Source organism: Octopus bimaculoides, chromosome 10 (assembly GCF_001194135.2).
Source record: "Octopus bimaculoides isolate UCB-OBI-ISO-001 chromosome 10, ASM119413v2, whole genome shotgun sequence".
In the NCBI taxonomy this organism is placed as follows: Eukaryota; Metazoa; Mollusca; class Cephalopoda; order Octopoda; family Octopodidae; genus Octopus; species Octopus bimaculoides.
The window spans coordinates 94,133,996-94,142,124 of record NC_068990.1 but is presented as its reverse complement, the minus strand read 5'-3'; the positions used below and the strand labels follow the sequence as shown (position 1 = coordinate 94,142,124).

Here is an 8,129-nt window from a genome sequence, read left to right as displayed (position 1 = left end):
ATGTAGTGGTGTACTACCAGAGTACCAAAGACCATTATAGTAACAATGATAAAAAAAAGCAGAGAAGAGAGACAGTACAATGTGTGCCAGAGGTTAAAGTGTGTCCATGAGCTTTTTATGCTATCCATTCAAGAGGCCTTTTTCTGAATGCAGCTTAGAATATCTGTTATAAGAATTGCTGTGAGTTCCTGTTTGAGTCTTGAAACTGAAACCAATCAGAACTAGAAGCGAAAAGTTTTTTTTTTCTACTCCCTGCTAGATTCTCATTTTCTATTATTAAGTTTTCTTTGCTTAACCCTTTTGACACCATTCCATATAAGACCAACCTTGGTTGCAAGATACAAACTTTCTGTCTTCCCAGCAGGGTAGAACAAGCTGGTTTCTGACCTGGGCACAGATGCTGCAACCAAATCTTTGCCCTTTGTTAGCAGATGGAAGAATGAATGCACAGTGGATAATAGACAGTAGTTATATTCATTGACTTCAAGTCTCATCTTTGACTGCATCAACATGACTGCCCTATGCAGATCGTTGGAAACCAAACAAGTCCCTCAGAAGATCATTGTGTACCTATGTTGGTTCAACCAGCCTGGTTTGGATTGGAGATAACCTCTCTAAGGAGTCTGCCATCAGGACAGGCGTTCAACAAGGAGATGTGGTCTCCCCTCTCCTGTTCAATGTTATCATTAATGCCATCATGCGTGTGGCAGGCTTTCAATAGACAAAAGCAGGGTACAGTCCAATGCCAACAGATCTGTGCTTGACCTCATGTTTGCTGATAACAACATCATCCTTGCCACTAATGGCACCAAAGCTATGGATATCTTGCACAACATTGCCTGCTTTGCTTGGCCTTATGGTTACAGGATCAAGATGGCTTTCCAGCCATTGTGTGTCTTGAAGGCATTTCAGATTGAGTAGGTCCAGGTGTCCAAATATTTTGGTTCACTGGTTGCAAAGTTGAAAGCAGTGTCAACAACTTGGATGAACTGCTGAATCAGGTCTGCTACTTCTGTGTTTGCATCCCTTCAATGGTGTGTCTGAAAGAAGTACAACATCTCCTGCAGGATAGCTTCCTTAGAGACCACCATATGACAGAGTGAGGCATTCTATTAAAGACTTTCTCTAGATCAACAAATGCCAAGTACAATGGCTTGTTCTTAGCTATATATATAATGAAATTATATTGGACATCATCAATCATGTTTCTGCTCACTGAAAACACAATCATCATCATCGTTTAACGTCCGCTTTCCATGCTAGCATGGGTTGGACGATTTGACTGAGGACTGGTGAAACCGGATGGCAACACCAGGCTCCAATCTAATTTGGCAGAGTTTCTACAGCTGGATATTCTAATCCCAACAAAGAATCTGTTTTGAAAATGTATTGAAAATAGAAATGTTGTTCCTGGTTTAAATATTAAACTTGTGAAACTCATGCTCCTGTTAAGCACCCAATGCTCCACTTACTTCCCCCTATGTGAACTCACAACAACTTCCACCCCAAGAGGTCACTACTGCTCTGATTAAGAATGACTAGACTTGTGAATTGTCATTTTCATGAGATAGAAATGGCTGTGGAATATAAAGTGAGACCTTATCAACTCTGTATTATTAATATAGCAATAGGTTTAATAAATTGGTTGAAACAGGGAATTGAATATCATTGCTGTAGCAAATTCCTTTCCTTTCCATTATGAATTCAAATCTCAAAGGATTTGAACTTTACTTTCATCTTGCAGGGTTGATCAAACAAGTGGCAACAAAATACAACCTGATCAATTCCTCTGACTTTATTCCTTTTTCTGTGGAAATTTCCCTAATCAATATTATTAGGCCAGTAAGCATAGTATACTCAAGGAAGAGGTTACTAAAATTTTAGTGCCTCACTATTTTTGAGTCATGAGTTGATAAAATAAGATTTATTAATGTACAACAAGGTCGTAAATTATTGATTTCTTTGAATAAAACCCATGGAGAGACTGTTTCCTTAATTTAGGGTTCTTAGATTTTACATAACTGTCCTCAGTAATAATATAGGTGACTTATTTTAGCTACACCAATATCCTACAAAGTTGACTCACAGAGGACTTAGGACGCTAACGATGAAAATCTGGGCTCACTGCATCAATCTGGTTTAAGGAGCCAGTATGATTGCTCGATAAAATAATAATTATTATAAAGTGTTCATGATCTAATTCCACTGACTAAATATATCTGTTCCCTACAATAAGGCCAATCATCTTAATTTCCCTCTATGTCATGTTGGCATATGAGAAGATACTAGCAACTGAAATCCCTGCCTTTCAAGACTAGAATAAGTATTACATCATCGTATTTCTTACACTCGTTGCTTTCTAATTCTCTCCCTCTTTCCCTTCTCGCAAACTGAGCATTCTGCGAAGCAAAGAAAAATTGTCTGCTGTTAGGTTTGATTACTCAGTAATATTTACTTGAGTGAATCCATGTCCGTGCGGAATTAGAGGGACATTTATATATATCCATGACAGTTTGTGTATGTGTGTGCATATACACATACATACGTACATAATGTAAAGGTAACACACACTACACTGCAACGGTAACACACACACACACACATTACTAACATATGTGTTGTTACTTTACTTAAGTGACTTACAGTATTTATTCATTGTAACTTTTACACTAACAAACAACTCAAAATCACAATTTCTATTTAAATGCACTAAAAAAAGTGTGTGTGTATGTAGGTCCGAGATATATTTTGTAAAAACATTATTCAGTTGCATTTTAGTCACTATAAGTGGTGACAATCACTTAACTACCTATTTGCTGCACATTAAGATTGCATCTGTAGCTTTCCTATTCTTTTGCAGCATATTTGCATCCCGTATATATTACATCAGCTGTCCAATTTTTTTGTCTATCTATCCTCTATATACCAATATCTCTATCACTGCTCTCGTAACCCGCTAGCCTAGCCACGCACCCCTCTTACTGTAAATTAGTGCAGTCTTATCTCAGTTTGATGCAACCATACCGATATACTAACATCTCTCTCTCTCTCCTCTCTCCTATGTAAACAGTAAACCCTGCCTTCCGGTAGTTTTTAATGCTTTAGTTGCGCGAGATTGTGTGTATACGTGTGTATACGTGTGTGTGTGTGTGTGTGTGTGTGTGCGCGCGCACACTAGTGTTATGGCAATTGCTTCGATTGCTGTTTCTTGTTTAATGCACATGCGATATGTGCACTCTCTCTACTGCAGTTACTACTGCCAACCAGGGTGGATCCTTCCTTGTCTTAGTAATGCCGCAATTGTTTAGATACCCAAACCCAGACCAGTAACCCCCCACCACCACCACTACTTCAGTTCTTGGTTTGCAGCAGCGGCAACAACAACAACGCCTGTAACAACTGCATGTACTGTTAGCAATATGCATATAAAGAGAAGCAATAGTGAAGCGATTGAGGTTAGTATTAACTTCTAAAGCCTTGCTATTGATTTGTTTTTGCATTTGCAATGAGCTGGGGAAGAGAATATCTATAGTTTCGTTGCAAAGGTCAAACAACTATATTTAGCAACGTGGGCCAATAATAGCTAACTCCCTGAATGAGGAAGGGAATAAATATCCAAGCACCGTAATTTCTGTCTACTGAAAACCAAAGGGGTGTGCGAGCTGAACAAGCCACACAGTTAACACTGAATAAAAATAAATATTGATAATAAATAAAAATAGAAATATATTTACACATGCACGCACTGTCTTACAAATAGATAGTTATAAATAGACAGACAGATAGATGTTTATATTATTTAATTAGCTGTTAATAGCAACATGCCGCTTCTCACCCCCCTCTCTCTGTCTTTCTGTGTATCTCTCTTTCTCTCTTTTAGTCGTCGTGTTGCTACTAGTAAGCTGTCTGAGTAACACCCCCTTGACTTCAATAAATCGACTGATCCAACCAGCCAGCCTGCCTGTATGTGTCTCTGACAACATTAAGCTGTGAGCAATGCTTTTTCGAAACACTACCGTTTCTGGATGTTTGTACTTGTGATTCAACATGTCCATGTTAGCTGCCATCAGGTAGGTAATCTCACACTGTCTTCTCACTGTTAAATAACACCGACTAAGCAACAGACAAATCTTTTTTTTCCCCTTGTTCACAGCTGGTAAGACTAACTTTAAAGCTTTGTCTTGGGAATTGACTTCATTCTTTTAATTACGGCAGAGACCAGCACCAACCAAAGACGGTCGCCAGAATTCTACCCGCCACTCGTCCTGGCCTTCTCGTTTGTTTCTGCAAGTGGCGTTGAAGGTCTTCCTTCTTCTACAAACTAAGCTTTGACAATCCTTTAAAATTCTTTTGCATTTACATTCTTACTTGAAACTTTGTGTCTGGATCTTGTCGAGGTGTTTGGGTAACAGAATGATTTCCCAACACTTTGGTAAGAAAAGGGGGCAAGTCCTGATGGCAGTAAATCTAACTAGTGGCTTCTGTATTTTATTTTATTTTCTAACACTCAGCCGACCCAACTGAGCATGGCTTCACCCCCCCAACCTCTGTCATCTTTGTGTGTGTGTGTGTGTGCAATGGGAAAACTGTTTATAATATATAAAGAGTCGGCCAAGAAGCTCGTCAGTCCTTATCTGCTGAAGCCACAATCTCGTTGCCTCACTACAACAAAACTGCCTCGTCTGTTTATTTCAATAATAAACAGTTTCCAGCCAGCACTACTAACACAGTTATTAATAGCGACATCACAGTCGGTGCCATTACTTTGGTAAGGAGGAAAATATAGCAAAACTATGTCATTTCTTGTTGAAGATTTTAGCTCTTCCATAAATTTCTTCTCTAACATATTGTGTAACTGAAATAATCAACAACATTGCTATTTATATTCAATGGTTTTGTATTATCGGAACATCAGATTTTTAATTTGTCGTTTCTGCCAGTAATTTTGGTGTCAATTAGAAGAGGACTTCTCTCTCATTCACGGATGTAGCCAGTTGCTTTATTTCAATATGTTGTTTATACAGTGTTAACATATATTCTACACACACTTGACACTGCGCTGTCCCATCAACACACCCAGCACAGATGAAATTTCTATATTTTATTTACGTAAGACAGACATGCCAGGCTAAAAGAAGTTGCTCTAAAATGCTTACCAAGTGTTTTTATTTGCTTGTTCACCATCATAATTCACTTATGATTTAATCATTGCAACTTTAATTATTATTATCATTTTGGTTTTTAGTTAAAAGCAAACCTGATTTCTTTGTTAACGTTATCTCTCTTTTTTTTTTTTTTAGTCGAAAGTGTTTTAACCTATCTCGATTACTATATTATTATTTGCTGAGTAAACCATTTCGACGATTGTAGTTAAAGATAGAGAGAGGGCATTGACTATGATGATGATGATGATGAATAAATTGCTGTATAATTTGATCTGAGACACGACAGCGAGAACAACTATATATTTCGATTACTGTTCTGTTATTATTATTAATTTCTTGAGTTTATTCCAATAGGGGGGAAATGGTGGTTGTATTGGTAATGTTGAGTGGCATTGAGGAAAAAAAACCCTCCAAAAACCATTTAAGTAGGTTTTTATGGTCCAAACATCATCATCAATTGAATGAGTCTGGTCAGACAGCTGCCCACCCAGTGGAAATTATTCACAATTCAAACTTGGCTCATCAGACAAAAAAACCCAAACTAATTTGCTAATTTGTCATTACACAACCTTTTTCTTTTCTAGTTTTCTGATGTTTTGGGGGACTAGTTTTTGTTTCCTGTCGAAAGTTAGGAAATGAATTTCATATCTCCGCTTCTCTTTACATTCACTCGTCTTTTCTGTTACCAACACTTTTATATGGCAAATACTTCTAATATAATATTTTGATGAACTTCGCAGCCCCTTTACAAACACGATTCGTTACCATTTCATTAGCGGATCTACCCCTGACTCCCGCCCTATTTGTTTCTATTCATTAAACTACTTTCTGTTCGCTTCTCTTACTCTCCATTTCAGTCTGTCTACGTATCTAAATATGTCTGTGTCACTTGTCTGCGTATTCCTCTACAATTATCTTATATTATGCGTGCGATGTCTGTCATATCCAGCCTAACTACCATATATTGATGATAATAATAAAAAGAAACAACCCCAATCGCTGTGGTTACATTGTCTAGCCGATAGCTATTATATAATTTACACTTCATTGTATAGACTAACTCGTTTATTTAACAGGACAAATTAATTGATCTCTTTTAATTACCGACGAGACATCATTATTACCTTTGGTGACACCTACCTTGGAGATTTGTTTTGATTAGTAATTGGTTTTTACAGAATATCGTTAATTTTGAAACAGTCTCTCTTTCCTTCACTGAAATTCCATATATGATGTTTTACAAATACGCCCACATACATACACATCCACACAGAGAAAAACACCTTCACACACACTGAAATGCGTATAAAATGTATGAAGTGGTGTTGCTATTGGCGAAAAAATGTCCATATAGAATAGATATAGATACACCCACAACATCCGTGCTATCTTTGAATCAATGCTAGCGTGGAGCTAAATATAAGTTATCGATCTGCTTCGAAAATGAATATAGCGCGGTTTTATTTGCGGAATAGATAATTTTTGGTTGTGAAATATGTATTTAGAACTCGTGCACACACACACACACACACACACAACACAGTCTTAGGTACGTACAGTTTACAACGTCTCTCTTTTTTTTTTTTTTTATCTATGTGAGGATTGTCTGTGTATGCGTATTTATATATATACATATATATGTATATATGTATATATATATATATATATATATATATATATATATATATATATATATATATATATATACATACACCCACTTACATGCGTGTGTGTGGGTGTATATATATATATATATATATACACATACACACAGCCATATATATGTTATGGACACTCACGTGAAAGGAGTTAAAGCATAAAAATTTCATCCATTTTCCTTAACTTTTGAGATTTATCCCTGCACATAAGTGGTCGCTCCCCTTACAGGATGGTTTTGACAGCAGCTAAAAGAACGGGATGGTCATGGTTGGAATATTTTTCATCATAGGATTACTTCGTCAAGATTTACCCTCGAGTTCAATAGCGGCAATCTTTTGCAGAATAAGTAAAGTTTCAAAACTCAAGGATCCTTTTGCATCATGCTAGTTGCAAGTGAACAAATCTGGAACGAAATTAAGATATTTTAAATTTGTAGTAGACATCGAATTACATTCAACTTAGAATATATGTGGAAAAAAAATGAAATGAAATAAAAACCCACGTAACCTCATTTTCATTGTGGAGCAAGTTGTTCTTTAACCCCAGGTCAAGCTTCATAAATCACTACCTTCCAGCCAGACATGACCAACAATATTTTTTCGTGGGTATCAAGGACCATGTAATTTAGGTGGTTCTTATTTACGACAGGATGGTGTAGTTTAAGGAAAATAGAGCTGATTATTTCTGGTAGATTGAGCGACCACGTAGACTCTCGTGTTTTGCTCATCAATGGCCAAGTCGAAACGGCATGTATGGTGGTCGGTCTTTCTCCTAAGTTATTTCCAATTTTGAGAAGTACGAAAACAGATTCCATGAGAAAACTTAATAAAATTATATATATATATATATATGAGGTAATGTATATAAGATATTTATTTTCTGTATTTTCTATGAATTGGTCAAGTCTTAGACATACGTTGATTCCTACGACTTCCAACCGTTGCAAGTGGGTGTATTCGGTAGAGCATTTTATACGAACATATACACTAATGAACATATAAGTCAGAGCGTGTTTAGTCACCTGTTGTCTCTGTCGAGTTGTATCCATGAAAGAGTTCCCGATTTCTATAAGAAAAAGGAATCGTGATCAAGAGGTTTGTCTGACAACACCTGCCTCTGTCTCGATCCTCATTTGTAGTGTACCTGAGGGTGGTTTCAGGTTGAGATACCTTTGGTATAGAATTTGCGGGACAATATATGTAGGGAAATCATCATAAAAACCTTTGTTTACCTGTGTAAACAGGTGCGTTGTCCAATTGTGTCCCTTTATGTCAAGAACGTAACACTGATATGTATATATATATA

The 8,129-nt window shown here is 36.8% G+C and overlaps 1 protein-coding gene across 1 annotated transcript in view; it reads left to right on the top strand.

Moving 5' to 3' along the window:
• Positions 1-3,916: 3,916 nt before the first annotated feature.
• Positions 3,917-8,129, top strand: part of LOC106877934 (histone deacetylase 4) — a 224,265-nt gene continuing 220,052 nt past the window's right edge. The window contains exon 1 of the mRNA XM_052971386.1: positions 3,917-4,070. The gene's annotated coding sequence lies outside the window, so the exon portion shown is untranslated. The remainder of the gene's footprint in view (positions 4,071-8,129) is intronic.